The sequence below is a fragment of the Melozone crissalis genome, unplaced genomic scaffold (genome assembly GCF_028551555.1).
Source record: "Melozone crissalis strain CALT ecotype California unplaced genomic scaffold, PUWL_Pcris_2 ptg000066l_1, whole genome shotgun sequence".
NCBI lineage: Eukaryota > Metazoa > Chordata > Aves > Passeriformes > Passerellidae > Melozone > Melozone crissalis.
This window is the reverse complement of record NW_026535844.1, coordinates 1,047,990-1,068,117: the sequence shown is the minus strand read 5'-3', so window position 1 is coordinate 1,068,117 and position 20,128 is coordinate 1,047,990. Positions and strand designations below refer to the sequence as shown.

The 20,128-nt window shown below is 51.8% G+C and overlaps 1 pseudogene; it reads left to right on the top strand.

The window, feature by feature from the left end:
• Window positions 1-20,128, top strand: part of LOC128945551 (uncharacterized) — a 1,882,792-nt pseudogene that overhangs the window by 1,415,599 nt on the left and 447,065 nt on the right.

Below are 20,128 nucleotides of genomic sequence, written 5' to 3'. Positions count from 1 at the left end.
TCAATTTATCTTAACACTTCATACATACAATTTCTAATCGCTCATTCGCTCTCATTCATACCCACACTTTCCAATCCCAACTGTCCTACCTTTTCTGGTCTATCAAGGTACACCGCTTTACCACAAGATGTCATTGGCAAACTGGGTAGTACCGACACTGGTCGACTTCGGGCTGTCACACTCGTAAAAACAGCTGTAAACCAAGGTACAGTTTGCAGATAATATCACAATAAATTCTTGCATACACAAAAATTACAGCTAACACAAAATACCGAGTCCTTGTCTCGCAATCTGAACTCGTATCTTAGCAAATTACAAAATACTTGCAGACAACATAATATTAGACAAAAACATGACACGAATATCTCCTCAAAACCTTATCAGGGAAAGGGGAAAAATTGGACAGGGTCCCGGGCTTGGCTGGAAACGTTCCCAGGCGTAGTTCAAAGATCTAAACAAAGCAATAACATTTAGAGATTCAAACAAAGCTGCAACATTTAAGATGAAAGAAAAGCACACTCCCTTTTAACAAATTTTCCGATTCTAAACAGAGACTCTAACCCCGATTCCAAAATTCCAAACGGGGACTCTAACCCCGATTCCAAATTCCAAATGGGGACTCTAACCCCAAATTCTAAATGGGGACTCTAACCCCGATTCCAAATTCCAAATGGGGACTCTAACCCCAAATTCCAAATGGGGACTCTAACCCCGATTCCAAAATTCCAAACGGGGACTCTAACCCCGATTCCAAATTCCAAATGGGGACTCTAACCCCAAATTCTAAATGGGGACTCTAACCCCGATTCCAAATTCCAAATGGGGACTCTAACCCCAAATTCCAAATGGGGACTCTAACCCCGATTCCAAATTCCAAATGGGGACTCTAACCCCAAATTCTAAATGGGGACTCTAACCCCGATTCCAAATTCCAAATGGGGACTCTAACCCCAAATTCCAAATGGGGACTCTAACCCCGATTCCAAATTCCAAATGGGGACTCTAACCTCAAATTCTAAATGGGATTTTGCCAAGGCGTCCCCTGGCTTTCCCGTCGAGCGACCACGTCTGGTCCTCGTTTCCCAATTAAAGCGCTTTATTTCAAAATCAATTAGCAATAAACAATTGAAATACCTCTTAATTGGAGCAGGAGATGCGGGAAACCCTTCGTCCACCAAAGAGCGCTGGTCCAGGGGGGGAGTCTCCTCTGACAAAAGTCTGTCAGGGGCGCCCGGAGGGTCCCGGCCCCAGACTCGGCTCCGGAGGACCCCTTAAGGTCCCGATCTCCCGTCTGGTTGTCCCATCTGGGTCGCCAGAAAATGATTCCGAATTTTGCCCCAAAAGGCGAGAATAACTGCCTAAGAGACTCAATTCAAGTCAGCATAGACAGGAGGTATTTTATTACGACGCGTCGGAGAAATCACAAAAGGGATTTCTGAGTATCTAGTGACAGAAGCAAGCTTTTATACAGTTTTGAATATGAAGTTACATCATATCATATGCATAATCATGTTTTTGCATGCATATTCATAAGAGGCGTGGTGTGGGCGGAGCATGGGCGGAGACATCTCTTTTGAGGATCATTTTGGTGGTCGTTCCGGTTGCCTTCATCGTGGGCAGGGGTCACCTGATGAGTCTTCCTCTTTAAACTTTTGAACTCTTATCCTAATATGGCCAATTCCCGGTGTACTTGGCCTAGTTCCTATGGCTTGGCAAGGTTCTTAGGGTCAGTTTGACATCGTTGGCTCTGAACATGCTTAGCCCATCAATTCCCCTATCCCTATCTTTCTTTCCTGTCATTGTGTTCCATGCTTTAGCCAATTTATTGCTCTATATGTTTCCTAAGTGCTATGCTTTCTTCGAATGTTTCACATTCCATGTTTTAACTCATTATTTCTTGAAGGCTACCCGTTTAGGGGCTTCATTGCCCACAGCAGTTTGAGACATTTAATTTTCCACAAACTCCTCTTTTTTCTGCTAACAGATGATCTGATCCCATCCCATGGTTAAGTGTTGTGTTCCTCATTTCAGTGGATTGGTCGGCAGGAAGGTCAGGAGCTGGAGCTGTCTGGTTGGTTATTATTACGAGGACAGCTTGTAATCTAATGATGCCATTGAAATGAGAAATGGGTTCTGTGACTCCTGATATGAATTGGTTCAGGTTCCCAGGGGCTGGTCCATGGTGTTGTAGGATTTGTTCTGCTGGCCATTCATCTTTTCCCCATTTTGGGCGCTCTCTTCAGCCAAGACTTCATCAATTTACCACTTTTCTCTAATTGAATCATGAAATACTAGATTCCCAACTGATTTCCCTGAACTTGTGGCAGCAAGAATTTCTCGGTGCTCAAATCCACCCTATATAACACAGACAGTGACAGCACATGTTGGAGTGGGTAGAGGGATGATTCCCCCCCATTTATTTATAGTGAAGTTTTCCCAACATTCTCCATGTGCTGTTTCCCTTTGCAGCTTCACCCGTTTCTGTTGCAGGGTCAGATATCCTCCCCCTGGGCTCTGCCTTGAGCTGTGCAAATTCCATCAGTGCCAGCAGGCAGAGCTTGGGGTGAGGGGCAGAGGGAATCAGCCCAATTCCTGCCCCAGGCAAGAGACCCAGGTGCATTGTCCACACTTTTCCCAGCAATGTTCATTTGCATTTCTAAAGCTCCTCTGCAGGCTGCCTGGAATGGAGCTTCTCTTCCAGGGCAGCCATCTGGTGAGTCACATGTGGCCCCCTCAGAGTCTGCTGTGTTTTAAAAAAAAGTATTAACTATTTACGAATTCAAAGTATTATGGTTAAAGCTCTTCAGTTCTACAAATGCCCCATAAAGGAGAACTTGGAAAAACCCAGACCAAAAATTGATTCTCACACTTCTGTCCCAAACCCACCTGACAATATAAAGTGGGAATTTTTATAAAAAATTATTATCATGTTGTTATCTTATCACTGAAACTGCAGGGAAAACAAAAACTCTCCAAGAATCTCTTTAGTGTTAGAGAGTCAAGGCATTCCTTGGTTCTGGCCAGGATGTGCAACAGAAATAATTTCTTTCACAAATAGCCCGGCTGTGCAGAGAAAATCATTCCATGCCATGTGAGTTTTACTAGATTTTCCTAAACTTTATGTAGTCTGAACCAGTCTAAATCCACTGCTTTAATGTTCCTTGTTTCCAAGTTGTGTAAGTTTTTAGTATTTGGTTTCCTGTTGGACCCGGATTTCTTCCACTCTGATGTGAATTCGGTCTCCACACTCCTGGATTTTCTTCTCAGCCTTTTCCAGCCCAGGTGTCTCCAGCTGTGCCGGGGGCAGTGTCTGGGGTAGCTGTTGGTTGCTGTTTGCTGCTGGGCAATGTTGATGTTTTGTTGCTGGTCGTTATCTCTGTGGGTGTCTTTTGGGCTGTTCCCAGTCTGTTGGGATGTTGAACTCATCTCCATTGAGTGGTGTAGCAGCCCTTAAATAAAACCTTTAAAATTCATTTCCCAAAGGCAAACCTTTGAGTAGAGAAACCTTTCTGAGCAGAGAAATAAGATTTGAAAGAACTGAAATCGGTACATTTTGCAGCAGTGCAATGGCAGGCAGCCCAGAGTGTGGGTGTCCGTGAGCCCCAGAGTGGAACTGTGCCGTGGTGTTCCCCAGCAGCTGTGGCAGTGCAGGCCCAGCCAGCGCTGAAGCTGCAGCAGTGGCAGCAAGGCTTGGCCCCAGTGGCTGGAGATGGCAGAGGAGGGTGGCCAGGATTGCAGAGGATTCCAGGCGAGGATCTGTGGGCAGGCGCAGGGGCTTGGCCCGCTGTGGAGCCCTGGCTGCTGCTGCGTTGCCTTCAGGGCAGGCTCAGGGGCGGCCTCCCATCGTCCTGCTGCGGGCGGGAAGTGCAAATCTGCGGGGCTTCAGAGCCCTTGAGGCCAGGCTGAGGGGTTCCCCCGTGTTGAGCTGTGCTGGCGGCTGTTTGTGGCCTCAGGGACACTTGGCATGGGCCCCTTGGCCACCAGTGGTGCTGCTTTGCACTCCTTAGGCAGGAGCCGATGTCCTGGCTGGGTGTTGGCAGCAGCAAAGTGCCAGGGCAGGCTCAGTGCCAGCCCAGCTTGCTGTGGGAGAATGTGCCTTGATATCTGCTCCAGTGGTTGCTGAAGCAGTGAGAATTGCTTTTGCCCCCCTGTTAGGTGCCATGGTGTCAGCAGAAGATATTGAAGCCTTCCTGCTTAGGGCATTTCAGTGCCAGGCTCTCACAAGCAGCCACAGCTGCGCAGGTTGAGCTGAGCATGGGGCGGTGACCTGCGCTGTGTCTGATTCCCCTTCCTTCCCTCCCGTGGAACCGCGTGTTGCTTTTAGACACCACTTGTCCTGGTTGCTTCAGAGTGCATTGGAGAGGCTCCATATCTAATTTTCCCTCTTTCCCTGGGGCTGCCCACACTTCTGGGTTCACTTCAGCATAGGCCTTGCCAGACATTTTACACAGAGGTACAACAGAACCGGCCTCTCAATCCCTTTTTATAATATTAATTTGCGTTCCCCATTTAGCGATCAAATCCCTTCCCAGTAAATCATGATAACAATTAGAAGCAAATAAAAATTCATGCATTTCAAACCCATCTCGTAGATCTACTAATAGTGGTTGAATAAAACCATACATGTTTCCCACTTATCTCCTCACTAATCAAACATATTTTTATCATTTTCCCCCCTTCAGTCTAAGATTCAGAGTGGATTGAGAGGCTCCTGTGTCCATCAGGAAATGCCTCCTCTCAATGCAAACCCACCTGAATGTTCTCAAGGGCTGCAGTGTGGAGGGTCCCTGGTGTGATGGGAGCTGTGACAGCCCTGCCAATCCATGTCCATCAAGGGGTGGACTTGCTGGTCCTGAGGGTGCTGCTGTCTGTGCTTGCAGTGTCCTTGTGCCCTGCAGCTGGAGCCGTGGTTCCTTGCCAGGGGCTGTTTGGGTGGGCTCTCCCCTGCCGAGGAGGGCAATGCCTCTGCCAGGTGCTTGTGGCCGAGCCGTGCCCTGGGTGCTGGGGCCCCCTTGGGCCCTGGGGTTGGTCCCTCAGGGGCTGTAGGAACTGTGCCCTGGCCTTTGCCTTCAGCTTGGCCTTTTGCTGCTCCCTTCTTGCACTCACCTGCTGTGCCTTTGTGCCCAAGTGCTGCAGGGCCTTCTTGTGCCCCTCCTGCAGCCCCCCTCAGTGCCTGTGGGTGCTCATCCTCTGACAGCTGCTGAGCTTTCTGCAAAATCATTTGTATCTCCAGTAACCCTAACAAAAGCCTTAAAAGATAATCTCCATGCTAAAATGTGTAATGCGCCTTTCCCAGGTGTTCCTTGCTCCTCCTCCCTGTGCTCAGGGTGCCCTCCCCAGCCCGTATCCCAGAGCCGCTCCCTGTCCTGCCGCAGTGTCCAAAGGCGCCCCCGGCGGGCAGGGCCGGCAGCTCCGCGGGGCCGGGCAGCGGCCGGGGCGTCCCGCAGCCTCCTGGGGGCCGGGGGCCGCTGCCAGCCCTGCCCGGGGCTGGTGGGGTCAGGCAGCGCCCGGCGCTGAGCCCCGGCTGCCCCACAGCCCCGGCCCGGCCCCGCAGCTCCCCACAGGCCCCCAGCCCGTGCTCCCGGTGCCGCAGCTCTGCGCCCGGTGCTGCCGCTGCCCCCCACAGAGAAACCCCCTGAAACCCTGACCTCCTTGTTTTCCTCTCCTGGAAACTGGGGATACAAAAGATCTGGATCAGCTGACAAGTTCTGAGGCTAAGACCCTGCTGATAAACATCCCAATCCTCAGTATTTTTCTCTTCCTCCTCTTTTCCATCATCCTTTTCCTTCCCACATAGATTCCTCCTGCAGCTTCTTGCCTTAACCATATTGCTGCACACTCCCCTTCACCCAATCCCTTTGCAGCACACCAACACCATCCATGCCCTGTTGTCCAAATGCGAGGGGAATTTGGGGAGGTGGGAGTGGGGCAGCGCCAAGGCCGGGCCCCCCCGCGCTGTCCCGGCGGGAGCGGCTGCAGTGGGGACCGAGTGCGGGCGGGAGCGGCCGAGAGCCCAGCGCTGCCCCAGCCCGACCTGCCCCAGCTCCATCCCTGCCCCTGCCGTGGGATGCTGTGGGTTTGGGGGGAAGAGGGAGCCGGCAGTGGGTGCTGGGCCTGGGGCAGGAGGAGAAGGGAAGGAGAAGCAGAATTGAGGAACAAAAGGGTCAAACGATGCACGTGAGAGGGGAAGATGAGATTGTGCAGGAGAAGGAGGAATAGCAGGAGGAAGAGGAGTGGGAGGAAGAGTAGGGACACAGGAGGAGGAACAGAAGAGGAAGCAGCACAAGGTTCCACTCTCCCTCTATCTGCAGCCTCCAACCCCAGCCCCAGGAGCGTTGCCCCCCCCTCCACATGCAGCAGGTGACCAGGGATTGGGATCCACGATTTTCCCGGGGTGAATTTTGGTGTTTCTGAGCTTTATTGGCCTAATTGTTGGTGCTTTGTTTTTTTGTGGGGGCTGAATCTTTATATTTTGGAGGGGGCTTTTGTTGAATCTTGATGTTTGGGAAGTTTTTGATCTGTGTCTTGATGTTTGGAGGATTTTGTGCTGACTCTTGGTGCTTTGGAGGTTCTTACATACACAAGATTCCCAATGACTTCCTGAGATAAACTTGAGCAAGTAGGAACTCCCAGTCCAAGACACTCTCATTTTGTTTTTTACCCATACCAGGATTTTTCATTCCTAGGACGTGTGTGGATGGAGGAGGAAGAAAAGCCCTGGAGATTCCGCACAAGGAGGGGCAGCAAACCCAGCCCAGGGAGCTGTGGGGAGGGAAGAGCCCCCCTGAGCAAGGAAGGCGGCCGGAGATGCAGCCAGAGCTCCGAGCTGGTGGAGAAGCCCCATGGCAGAGAGAAGCCCCACAAGTGCTTGGAATGTGGGAAGGGTTTTAGTCGGAGCTTAGACCTGATCCAGCACCAGGTGATCCACACTGGGGAACGGCCCTACGAGTGTGAGGAGTGTGGGAAGAGCTTCAGCTGGAGCTCCAGCCTGATGCGGCACCAGGTGATTCACTCTGGGGAGAGGCGCTTTGAGTGTGAGGAGTGTGGGAAGAGCTTCAGCCACAACTCGGTCCTGATCCAACACCAGAGGATCCACACTGGCGAAAAGCCCTTTGAGTGCGGGGAGTGTGGGAAGAGCTTCAGGCAGAGGGGGAGCCTGATGCACCACCAGAGGATCCACACTGGAGACCGCCCTTACGAGTGTGGGGAATGTGGGATGAGCTTCAGCCAGAAGGGCCACCTGATGCAGCACCACAGGATCCACAGTGGGGCAAAGCCCTATGAGTGTGTGGAATGTGGGAAGAGCTTTAGATACAGCTCTGGCCTGAGGAAACACGAGATGATCCACACTGGGGAAAAGCCCTATGAGTGTGGGGAGTGTGGGAAGAGCTTCAGCATGAAGTGCCAGCTGACAGAACACCAGAAGATCCACACTGGGGAAAAGCCCTACAAGTGTGGGGAATGTGGGAGGAGCTTCCGAGAAAGCTGGGCCCTGATTCGGCACCGGGTGATCCACACGGGGGAACGGCCCTACACCTGCTTGGAATGCGGGAAGAGCTATGGGTGGCACACTGACCTGAGAAAACACCAGCAGCGTGTTCACTCTGGGGAGAAGCCCTACAAGTGTCCCCAGTGTGGGAAGAGGTTTCACAGGAGCTCCGATCTCCTCATACATGAGCGGAGTCACAGGGAGGAGAGGCCCTTCCGCTGCCCTGACTGCAGGAAGGGCTTCAAGCAAAACTCCAAACTCACCCTGCACCGGCGCATCCACACGGGGGAGAGGCCCTACGAGTGTGGGGAGTGTGGGATGAGATTCTCATCGAGCTCAACTTTTACCCGACACCAACGGAGGCGCCACTAAGGGAAGCCCTGTGAGTGCCCCGAGTGTGGGAAGAGCTTTGTGTGCTGCTCCAGCTCCATCCCCCATGGGAGGATCCACATTGGATGATGCCCAGTGACCCCTGTTGGGCAGAGCCCTGGTGATCTGTGGTCCTGGTGATCCAAGTTGGAAGGCATCTGGCTGGGAGACTCCACATCTTCCTGGTTCCCTGTGGGCACCTAGATAAACCCAGCAGCAGGAACATCCATCGGGACGCAGACCTACAATGGGAATTCCTTGGGGAGAAGAGATTTGTCAAATTTCAACCCCATAAAATCTTTTGCATTCAGTCCTATCTTCTGGTGACAACAGGGAGTACTGAATGGTCCCTGAGGTATATTCTGTGTCGACTATAAGATGCTTGTGTCCCCAGTCTGTTCTGTTAATGCTGAATAAGAAGTTTTGCACCTTCAAGACTTGTCCTGAGAGTGAAGGGGGGAGAGAAGAAGTGTGGAGTTTGTTTTAGACACTGCACTCACTCCTCCACATTCGTGCTCCTGCACTGTGTACTCTGCGGATGGGCAGACAGCGGGACAGAGCTCTCCATTGCTTTTAGTTAGTTTTAGCTAGCTGAACCAAAGTTCCCTGAACTGTGGGGTTTTTTCTCTTTTCTTTGGACCTGTTCAAGCCTGCTCTGGCCTGAACACCAGAAGAGCACGGGCAGCTCACACCTGTGGCCCACCGGGCTGGGCCTGGGCTGCGGCATTTCCAGCACCAGAGGGATTGATAAGAGACTGAGTGAGCTGAGCTACAGCCCACAGAGGGACTTTGTGAGTTTGTCTCTCTTTTAGAGCAACAAGAGGTTTTATTGTTTAATATTGTTTAGGTTTTATTGTGTAATAAACAGTTTTTTCCACTTTTCTCCAAAGGGGTATTTTATTTCTCCTGAACCAGTTGGGGGAAGGGCCAATTGAATCTGCTGTCTTAAAGGAACCCCTTTGGGAGTTCTCTCCCAAATTTGCCCTGAACCAGGACAAGGTCTTTTCCAACTTCAGGGATTCCACAATTTTGATTTCCTGTTGCCCAAGGGTGTCTTCTGCAGCCAAATGGTGAAAAACTGGGGAAAAGGCCAAGATTTTAGAGACAGTGGGATAGAAATTCCACCAAAAAAGGTTCTTCCCTTCCACCTAAGCTGTGGATCCTCAGCTGGTATGGACAAGGAAATCCCTTTCTTTTGCCTCAATTTTGTTTTAATTTCTCTTTATCCCTTTAAATATCCAATATTGAGGTAAAAATAGACATTGAACTAAGACTTGGGTGTGGTCATGGTAGGACACATGGACACATCGAGAGAGACTTGGGGATGCATGGATATTAACAGAGAAAGGGCCATTTGTGGGGACATGGGGGGACACGGGCATGGATGGAGATGTGAGGGACAATGACAGGGATGGAAACATGGTGGGGAGACAGCCATGGGTGAGGACATGGTGGGACATGGGCAGCGACATGTGGGGACGTGGCCATGGCCGGTGCCATGGGGGAACTTGCAGGGGATGTGGGGGATGCTGGGTTTGAGGGAGTTGAGGGTTCCTGGGAGGGACTTGGGTCTTGCTGAGGCCTCTGGGGACCCCAGGCTGAGCAGCTCCAGCTGTGCTGGGAGACCCTGGGGGAGGTTCTGGGGCAGCTGCTCAAGGACCCCCTGACCTGGAGCCCCAGCCAGGCATTGGGCTCCTGGAAGGGGATGAACGTCCTTGTCCCCAGGAGGGAAATCCCAGCACCCCCAGGGTGTCAGGGGCAGCTGAGAGGCCACAGCAGGGAGGGGAAAGCCAGAGAGAGCTGTCACACTTTTAAGCTACACCCCAAAAGTCCCAAAACTGAGGGATTCCTCCCAGGAAAAAGCAGCCAGGAGCTGCCAGAATTGAGGGAAAGGGGAAATGTGACCCTCCAGACTGAGCAGGAGGGGCCTGCATCCCCCAAAACCAAGAACAGGGGTGAGGGCTGGGGCTGGGGGCACAATGGGGAAGGGGTGGAAGAGCAAGGGAAAAGAGGATTCAGAGCGCAAGAGAGATGACACCCCCAAACTGAGTTGGGAGGGGTCTTTGGGTTGGGGGAATGATGGGTATGGGGAGGGAAAGGTGGGGATGGAACAGAAAAAGAGCAGTTCCATGGGGATCCCATTGTGTCCCCATCATTCGATTCCTGGAGTGATTCCCTGGGGCTCAGGGGGGGAATGGATCCGCACTGGGTGGGTCCCCAAGCCCCCTGCCCATCCCTGGGGGGTTCATGGGGGGTTCCCTCCACCCAAATGCTGGTGATGCTGCAGCCATGGGGGAGAGGTGGGATCTGGAATGGGCAGGGAAGGAAGAGCAATAGGAAGAGGAGGGAGAGGAGGAGGATGGAGGATGGAGGAAAGGAGGAGCAGGAACAGGAGGAGGAAGAGGAGGAGCCCCAGCAGAACCACTCTTTTCCCACCTGCCCACTGAGTCTGCAGCTCCCCTGGCCCTGGCAGCATCGATCCCCCAGATCCCACAGGTGAGCAGGGAGGGGGAACTGACCCCAAACCCATCGGGGAATCTCTGGAAGGGTTTGTTTCTGGGGAGGGGATGTTTGGATCTTGCAGGGCTCCAAGGGTGAGACACAGATGCCCCTTTGGAGACTTGTGGAGGGTTCCGGTGGCAAACTGGCTGGGGAGGTGGTACCAGTTTGGGGGGAGACATTGGCATCAGAATGGGGAGAGCAGCAAAGGCCAATTCTGGCAGCCTGGAGGGGTGGGGGAGGCTGGAGATGAGCAGGGTCTGGGCCTGCCTGACTGTGGACAGGGCTGTTACTTCTGGAGCTGTACTTGGGCAGCAGGACCAAGGGCTCACCCACTGTTTTTCCCCCAAGCCAGGATTTGTCAATCCCAAACTTTGTCTGGATGGAGCTGGAGGAGGCTGCCAGGAAAAGGAAGATGGCCTGGGACACTGAGGCAGGCAAGGAGGAAGTCACTGCCCCTTTCCCCCTCTCCTCTGCTCCATGTCTCAGCCCAGCATTGCCCCTGGCTGCAGGACAGCCCCACTGCTGACACCATCCTGCCAGGGATGAATTGGTGGGATCCCTTCCCCTTCCCTCTAGCACAGAGGCAAATCCCATCCTCTCCTTGTCCACAGCTCCTTCCTCTTCTCTTTCTGTCCTTCCTTCCTCATTCCTTCCTCTCCTTTTCTTTCCTTACCCCAGGCACTGAGCAGCAGATGGAGACCAGGGAGAACAAATCCCTGTGGTATGCACATTTCTTTGAATAGAGATATAATTCTCTCTCACAGGATTTTTCCTGGGAAGCTGTGGAAAGGCTGAGAAAGCTCAGAAACGAAGAAAACAATTCTTATCTCACTTGCTGCACCTGTTGTGTGGCACATGTGGAATGTGTTATGGAGATTGTTTACCCAGAGTGATTTGTTAATTGGACACTGGTGATGGTTGTTTGGACTGATTGACCAATTAGGTCAAAGCTGGGTCGTGACTGTCTGGAAAGGGTCAGAGGTTTTTCTTTAGTATGTAATTTAGTATAGATTTAGTATAGCAATAGTGTAATGTAGTATAATATAGTATAGAATAAAGCATCTGTTCAGCATTTGAAATCATGGAGTCAGAGCACATAATTCCTTGGATGGGTGAGACAAAGTAGAAATTTAACAGGATAGAAATGCATTTTTGGATTGAGGTGAAAAGTGCTGTTCTGAGCCTGTAACTTGTTTATCTGTGCTTAAGACTCCCTGTTCTCACAAGAGAGGAAAAAAAACAAAGAAAAAATCTTGTGCTCACAGAATGGCCTCAACCAAGAGAAGGAATTCAAATTCCCAAGATAAAGGGAGGCCCCTTTGTTGGGGGCAAAGGATGAGGCTGTCCAGAGAGCTCTCTGCGCAAAAGGGCAAGGACTGATAAAAACTAATTGCAACCTGTAACGTGAAATCAGTAAAATGAATATGAATGAGACTATATGCATATGTATAAGCAAGGGGGAATTCCCAGGGGTGCATGTGTCCTTTAGGGAGAACAATTCCCACATGTGTCCAGCGCTAAACATACCGGCTTTACGACTGTTTACAGAGTTGTGCAGTTTCCCCTTTTTTTTCCACTAATCATTTTGGCAAGCCAGCCAGGAGATTGACTGCCCTCACAGGGGTGGAAGGGAGGATGGACTCCTGGGCGCTCCCTGGGATTTTCCTGGAGGAGCTCTGCTCCATCTCGGCTTGCCTCCTGCGGATACAGACAATGACCTGCTGCTGTGCAGATACACGGTATGTCTGTCAAAGGGCCCAGGGGAGATAGGGCTGCTGATAAGTCACTCAGAGACGTCTGAGTGCACAGCCTCGGCCCTGTGCTTGCAGGCAGCCATCAACCAGGAGCACGGTCAGCGGTAGAGGTTCCCGGTTGATAGCGCAACTGGGAATGGGTTCATTGTTCAATAGAGAGGCCGCTAGCGACTCTGGGGTGAGCCGAGTGAACGCGAGCTTTGTGTGCTTGTGGTGTCCATATGGTTAATGCATTGTGTGGTTAATGTTAATGTGTTTGTAATTGTGTGAGTGTGTGGTGTATAAAACAGACCGAGCAAGTGCGTGAGTGTACCCACGGTGTGCAGGGGCAGTTCTACCCATGTCTGAAGCAGCCAGGTGAGGCCCGGAGCACCGGCTGGGGCAGGCTGTGAGGGCAGGGAACACCCCGTGGAGTAGTGGAACAAGTGGAGAAACGTGGGTGAGGCCGTTTAGTCATTGATTGTGTTTAAAAGTGGTGATGTGTGATTTGTGTAGATTGTGCGCATTTTACCCGTGGCTAGATGAACTCAGGGGATTCTTCTGCCCCCGCAGTTTGGACTTGGTCCCTGGAATTTTACTGTGTGCTGTTATTTTGATTGTGTCCAGAGTGTGTGAGGACCAGAAGAGGCTGATAAGCTGATGTGGGTAGATGCTGAAATGTTGTATGTTGGGTTGTGTCAAGGAAAGTGGGCATTTGTAAGAGATACCCCTTTCCCAGTGAGTTTGTGTGGTTCCTCCCCCACATTGTGGTAATTTGATTCTCGGTATTGTAGGCTTGTGTTTGTGGAGATTTTAGGATTTTGTTTGCAACAAGTGTAGCATTTTACGTGGAAAAACTGCAGTATGATGATTTATGTTTAACTGTGATAAAACAAATTAAAGAAATTCCAGGAATTCCCCTCTCACAGCAACCTAAGCCCTGACTCTCGTGAATTTGAGATGCAGGGTGTGTGTGTCTGTGTCTGTGTCTGTGTTTGTGGGCATATCAGAGTTTTTGCTGTAAGAGGCACAGCTTTTTGCAAGGTAGCAAAGTGAGTGTCAGTAGAAACAATGCTTGAATTAGATTGTGTGGGAAGAGAACTGGGAAAGAATGAGATTTTGTAAAGTAGAGTTTATGTGGAAGAGACCAAGACAGGCACTTTATAATTTATGTTATTCTAAGGAAACCAAGGCTACTCAGAGAGCTCTAAGGAATTTAGTAGCAACCAGTCACGAGAAGCAAAGAAGTAACAGGATGTTTGAATTATTAGAAAAGAGAGTTTCAAGTAATTTAAGAAACCCAGCAGAAATAATTAAAGCTGAGTGCGTTCAGCTTATTTTATACCCCAAGACTTTGAATTAAGGCAAAAGGCTGGGATGGGGTAGAAAGATAGGAGCTAAGAAAATGGAATTTTTAGTAGACATGGGGGCAGCAAACTCAGTGTTAAATAAAGCCTCAATGCCTGTAACAGATGTTATGGTAAGGGGGCAACTGACCAATCTGAAAAATCATATTTTGCATACCATCAAAATAGTCATAGTTTTTTTGTATGTGCCCAACTCTCCAAAGGCCCTGTTGAGTAGGGACTTGTTGGAGCAGCTGGAAGCAAAGATCACATTTAAAGATGAAGAGATTATTTTAGAGGTAAAGGATCAAGAATATGGAGATATATTGAGCTTAATTTTAACAATTAGTGAAACTGAAATTGAAAATAAGGATGAAATTAACAAGAAAATAATGGATCCAATGTTCCTGGGGTATGGGCCTCGAACATAGCAGGGAGGGCAGAGAATGCACCTTTCCTTAACCAAGTTAAGGAAAACAACGGGCTAGGGTCAGGCAGTACACCTTGTGGCAAACCCATACACCCTACTAACATGTTTGGCACCTGAGCTACCCTAGTTTACTGTTTTAGATCTGAAAGAGGGGTATTGGCACACCTGGGGAAGGGACCCGGAAGTTTAAAACAGGCTATTACAACACACTACAACACTAGCCCACATTTGATCCCAGTCCATAAAATCTGTCATATTAGATCCAGGCCATATTTGATCCCACGCCAAAGTTGATCCCAGTCCATATTTGACCCCAGTCCATATTTGATCCCAGTGAATAGTTGATCCCAGTCCCTATTTGATCCCAGTCCATATTTCATCCCAGTCCCTATTTGATCCAAGTCCCTGTTTGATCCTGGTCCATATTTGATCCCAACCCCTATCTGATCCTAGTCCATGTTTGATCCCAGTCCATGTTGCCCTGCACACATTCCAAAAGTCTGGAATTCCAGCTCCCAGCCAGGAAAAGATGTTCCTGCCCTTGAAGGGAAATGGAGCAAATCCTACAGAGACATTTCCCTGCCAACCTTCAGGACTTCAGCGCCTGGGACTGGGAATTGAAATAGTAATTGGGAAATAAAATAATAAATAATCAGGGGAGGGTCTGTGGGGACAGAGGGGTCATCTAAATCAGGGCAGGGCACAGCAAAATCAGGGCAGGGTCAATTAATTCAGGGCAGGGGTCAATTAAATCAGGGAAGGGGTCATCTAAATCAGGGAAGGGGTCAATTAAATCAGGGGAAGGGGAATTAAAACAGGGAAAGGTCAACTAAATCAGGGGAGGGTCTTTGGTGGCAGGGGTCAATTAAATCAGGGGAGGGGTCAATATAATCAGGGGAGGGTCTTTGGTGGTCACTGGGGCAATAAATCAGGGGAGGGTTTTGGGTGGTCCTGAGGCAATTAAATATAGGGAGGGTCTCTGGCGGTGCCTGGGTCAATTAAATCAGGGGAGGGTCTCTGGTGGTCCAGTGGGTCCAGGGAGACACTGAGAGAGAAACAGAGCAGGCAAAGAGAGGCAGGAGAGAAAAGGGGACACCAAGACAATGAGCTGAGAAGGCGGCACTCTGCAAACAGAACTGCAACAGACTGAACATGAACAGGAGAGAAATCAGTAAGTCTCAGAGTTTTATTTGCTGTCAAATACATCCCACACACCCAGCCCCACACAATCTCCATCCCACCACTCTAATTGAGACCCCACGACTCTAAATCACCTCCCAGCCTCATGTCAGCCTGATGGCTGCGGAATCGAGTGAGTTTGGCTTGGTACTGAGTTTTTTGAGGTGGGTTTGAGCTCTTTTTGGGGTAAGATTGAGCTGTTTTCACTGGGATTTCAGTGGTTTGGAGGTGATAGATCCATTCCTCTTGGCTATTGCAGTGCAAAGAGATGGAGAATAGAAAAAAATTAAGGTGAAATTAAAAGTAGAAGCAGCCAGGTGTGTTCTCAAGATGGATCACAGGGAATGTGGCTCACCTGGGCTGTGCCCAAAGTGCCTCCTCCAGTGGGGGATGGAGCTGGAGCAGCGCACGAAGCTCTGCCTGCACTCGGGGCACTCGCAGGGCTTCCCCTACTGGTGCCTCCGCTGGTGTCGGGTCAAGTGAGAGCTCCTGGAGAAGCTCTTCCCACACTGGGGACACTCGTAGGGCCTCTCCCCAGTGTGGATGCGCCGATGTCTGACGAGGTTGCAGCTGTGCTTGAATCCCTTCCCACAGTCAGGGCAGCGGAAGGGCCTCTCCTCTGTGTGAATCCGATAGTGCAGGAGGAGACGGGAGCTGTTCTGAAACCTCTTCCTGCATTTATCACACTCATAGAGCCTCTCCCCAGTGTGGATGCGCCGGTGGGTGACGAGGGTGGAGTTGTGCTTGAATCCCTTCCCGCAGTCGGGGCATTGGAAGGGCCTCTCCTCTCTGTGAATCCAATAGTGCTGGAGGAGATGGGTGCTGGTCTTAAACCTCTTCCGACACTTGGAACACTCGTAGGGCCGGTCCCCAGTGTGGGTCCTCTGGTGCTGGATCAGGCTGGAGCTGTGGCTGAAGCACATCCCACACTCGGAACATTTGTACGGCCTTTCTCCAGTGTGGATCCTCTGGTGGCTGATCAAGTGGGAGCTCCGGCTGAAGCTCTTCCCACACTCCCCACACTCGTAGGGCTTCTCCCCAGTGTGGATCCTCTGGTGCATGATCAGGCTGGAGCTCTGGCTGAAGCTCTTCGCACACTCCCCACACTCGTAGGGCTTCTCCCCAGTGTGGATCCTCTGGTGCCTGATCAGGTCGGAGTTCCACCTGAAGCTCTTCCCACACTCCACGCACGTGTGGGGCTTCTCCTCATCATGGAGCTGCTCATGGAGCACCAGCTCCGAGCTCTGGCTCCATCTCTGGCCGCCTTCCCGGCCCAGGCTGGCTCTTTCCCCCTCAGATCCCCGCCAGCTGCGTTTGCAGCCCCTCCTCGTGCGGCATCTCCGGGGCTTTTCCTCCCCGTTGGCTTCCTGCGCCGTGGAGCTGCTCAAAACGGCCTCTTCCACCAGGTTCTGCCGCGGGCATTTGTCCTCCCTGCTCTCCATGCTCAGCTCCTGCTCTGGGGGAGGAAGGACAAGGACAGGATGGGATTTGCCTCTGTGCCACAGGCAAGGGCAAGGAGATCCCCCCAGGGCTGAGCTGCAGCCGGGGCCGTGCTGGGCTGGGAGATGGAGCAGCACAGAGGAAAAAGGGGCACTGACTTCCTCCTCACCTGCCTCAGTGTCCCGGGGCATCTTCCTCTTCCTCGCAGCCTCCCTGGGGCTGGCAATGGGAAATCCTGGTTTGGGGAAAACAAGGGATGAGAGCGTTTGTAGGAGTGTCGGGGGATAGGATGGTTGGGATGGACGGAGACAAGAGATCTCTGCAGCCAGGTCGTGGAACTTGTGGTTTATTGCAAAGGGCCTGGGTGCAGGGCCCTGCTTGGAGCTGCCAGGCACAGCTCGGAGCAGGCCTGAGAGAAGAGAGGGGTAGAGAGGGTGAGAGGGTAACAGAGTAAGAGGGGAAGAGCGTATGAGAGTAAGGTTCCTGTTACAATACAATAAATCTTCTTCTGTGTTGAATATTCTATTTCTCACTAACCAATCTAGTACAAGATACAAATCCTATAGCATTTACATACAGCCTGTAAAAGTCATTACATTATCATACTGTGTTACATTTTAAACCCCTAAAAACTCCTCTTTGGACTCCTTCTGCCAAGCTGTAGGGTCTGCTCTGACCCTTGGATCTGTCTGCAAGCAGAGGGTATTGTTTCATCAAAAGGGGATTACCTTGAGTCAGGCCACACCATTGTTTTCCAGTTGTTCACTAACTGAGGTATCTCAAAGCTTGCTTTCATTTCAATCTTCCTTATACATTCTATATCCTCAAAGTCTTTTGCCAGACAATCATATTTATAAGGTTTTCCTGTTTCATCTTCCCCAACTGTGGAGAGTCAGGGATCTGCGAACGGAAGATCTTGGGCTGTACGGTTAGATAGGAAGCCCCCCTCACCCTGCAGTCTGACCTTTGCTCCGTGCCAGACCAACACCCAGCCTGACGTGAGCAGAAGGAAATGACGCTGACTGCCCAAGCCATTATAAATCCCTGAGACCCCCTAATAAACGCCATTTGCTGTCCACCACATTGGTGTCAGGAGCATATGGACCGAGTGACCCTGGGCTTTGCGTCACTGAAACTCCGAACCAGGTTGCCACGCCGTAACAGCGACACTCAACACACATTGAGTTTGAAGGTCCCTCTGCCCGAGTCCATCTCTACAATCACCGGCCACCTGGGCTCCAGAAAAACCTCCCAAACACCAAGATTCAGCCTTGAAAAAGCCTCCCAGGAGTTCCCTGTCCCTGGTCTCTCCCCTCAGGTGTTCGGGGGTTCCCCCCGTCCCAGCTGCTGGGGGTCACGCTTGGATTGGGGGTCCCCCTTCTCCTCGGTGCCCGCCCTGCCCAGGCTGCTGGCAGTCCCAGCAATTCCAAAAGCTCCCCCCGATTCACTCTCCCCATTTCGGGATGCCGGGGCTGTTTGGGCTCCCGGGCTCCCTTCTCCCCTCATTCTCTGCTCTGGGCTGCAGCGGCTCCAAGGAGTCCCCCCTGCCCCTCTCCAGGCTCTTGAGGCTCCCGCCAATGGCGCCGCTCCCCCCTCTCTGGGCTCCCCACTTTGGGCTCCTGGGGGACACAGGGCTCTGCTCCTCCAGGCTGCCTCTGCTGGCAGCCGCCACCGCCACCCCCCGATGTCCCCCCAAGGGGCCTTTTCTGCTCAGCCATGGACTTCTTCATTCTCCAGATGTCCCCCAAAGCCCCAACCCAGGGACCCCCTGGGATATCTGGGTCGAGCTCCCCCTCCCCGCTCACAGGCGAGATGGGGGGGCGATGATCCCACAGGTGGGGGCTGCGAATTCAGGCAGGGATCTACGGCATGGTTCCCTCACCTCAGCCTCGATCTGCCTTTGTCCCTCCTCTTCCTCTTCCTCCCCCTCCTCCCCTTCCATCCCCCCTCCTCCTCCTCCTCTGTGTTATCCCCACCTCCCTCTCCTTTTCCATCACTCCCCTTCCATCCCTTCTCCTCCCTAACCCCGCCTCCTCCTCCCCCTTCATCCCTGCCCTTCCCTGCCTCCTCCTCCTCCCCCAGCAGCAGCCACACCCTCGGTGCCCCGTTCCCGCAGCCCTCGCAGCCGCGGCAGGAGCGGGGATGGAGCCGGGACAGGTCGGGATGGGCAGCGTGGGGCTCTCGGCTGCTCCAGCCACTGCGGGCAGGGGGAACCCGGCCCGGGCCAAAGGAGAGGCAAACTGGGAAAACTGGGGGCACATCACAAAGCTAAGGATGCAGCAAAAAATGGAGCTGAAAGAGTTATGTTAATATTAACTCAAAACAAGGAAAAACAGGAAATTCCAAAGTTTAGGGAAGCCGAGAAAAAAGAATTAAACAAAATAGGAAGTGAACAAGATAAAACAGGGAAATGGAAACTTCTTGATGGAAGACAATTACCTAATAAAACGTGCTTCTAGGAAAATATTAGAAGACATGCATCAGAAAATCCACTGGGGTACTCAAGCTTTGTGCGATCATTTTTTAAGGAACTACGCATGCACTAGGATTTTTGGAGTAGCCAAGCAAGTAACTGAAAGATGCTTAATTTGCCAAAGGATAAATAAAAAGGTGAAGAGAAAATCAACATTAGGAGCTCGTGAGTTAGCTCGTTGACCATTTCAAAGTATCCAAGCAGAAGTTTAGATCTGTTAGGTTCTGGATTTATTTGTAAAAAAACTCGTTTAATCTAGAAGAGAACATGCCATATGTTAGACAGGGGATTTTAGGAGAATAAAAGTCTTTAAAGTATCAGAAACACCCGAGACAAGACAAGAAAAGAACAAAGGGAAATGAAAGGGAGGGGAGCAAGAGGAAAAATCAGAAAGAGAGTGGGATCCTCTGCAGGTCTTGCCCCCTCCGTTCGCGGCCGAGGCGCCTGTCCCGGGTCCCGGCTCGCTGCCCGCCTCAGCTCCGCCTGCCCCGGTTTCCATCCCAGGTGCGGCCTCACTGCCCAGGGCAACTCCACCTGCCCCGGCGCTGTCGCTCAATTTGTGTGCCCTGCTCCCACTGCCTGGCCCGCGGCCGCTCTGCCGGCCGTGCTGGGGAAGATGGGGGTTGCTCTGTCCTGCCGCCTGCTCCGAGGTCACCGCGCCCACCGCACCCAGGGGGGGTCCCAGCCATCCCATCCCCGGCTGCCCTGCCCGTGCCACCTGCGCTGGGCACCACCGCTGCTGCCGGGCTCTCCCACCTGCCTTTGCTCTGCCGGGAGCTGCCGGATCAGCCGCCATCAGCCATGTGGGGGCTACCCACGCTCCGCCTCGGGCTCCACGGGAAGATCCCCCTCTGGCAATTCCGGCAGCAGACCCTGCCCACACTCCCACCGAGCCTCGGCGGGATATCCTCCCATGACCCCGTCCTGCTCTGAGTTACGTCCCCTTGGTAACCACAGCTCCTGATGTTCAGGGAAACTCTCTCTCTCTACAGGAAGCACCTTATCAAAACACTAGGAGCTCACTTAAAAGGCAGCCTTCTCCAAATTCTTTCCCAAAACACAGGAGAAAGGCTATAGAAGGTAAAAAAGTGAAAGAGTTAGATGAAGGGATTGCTCTATTTCCGTTCAGAGAGGTTCCCATGGGAGGGATGCGCTGCCCCGCCCCGC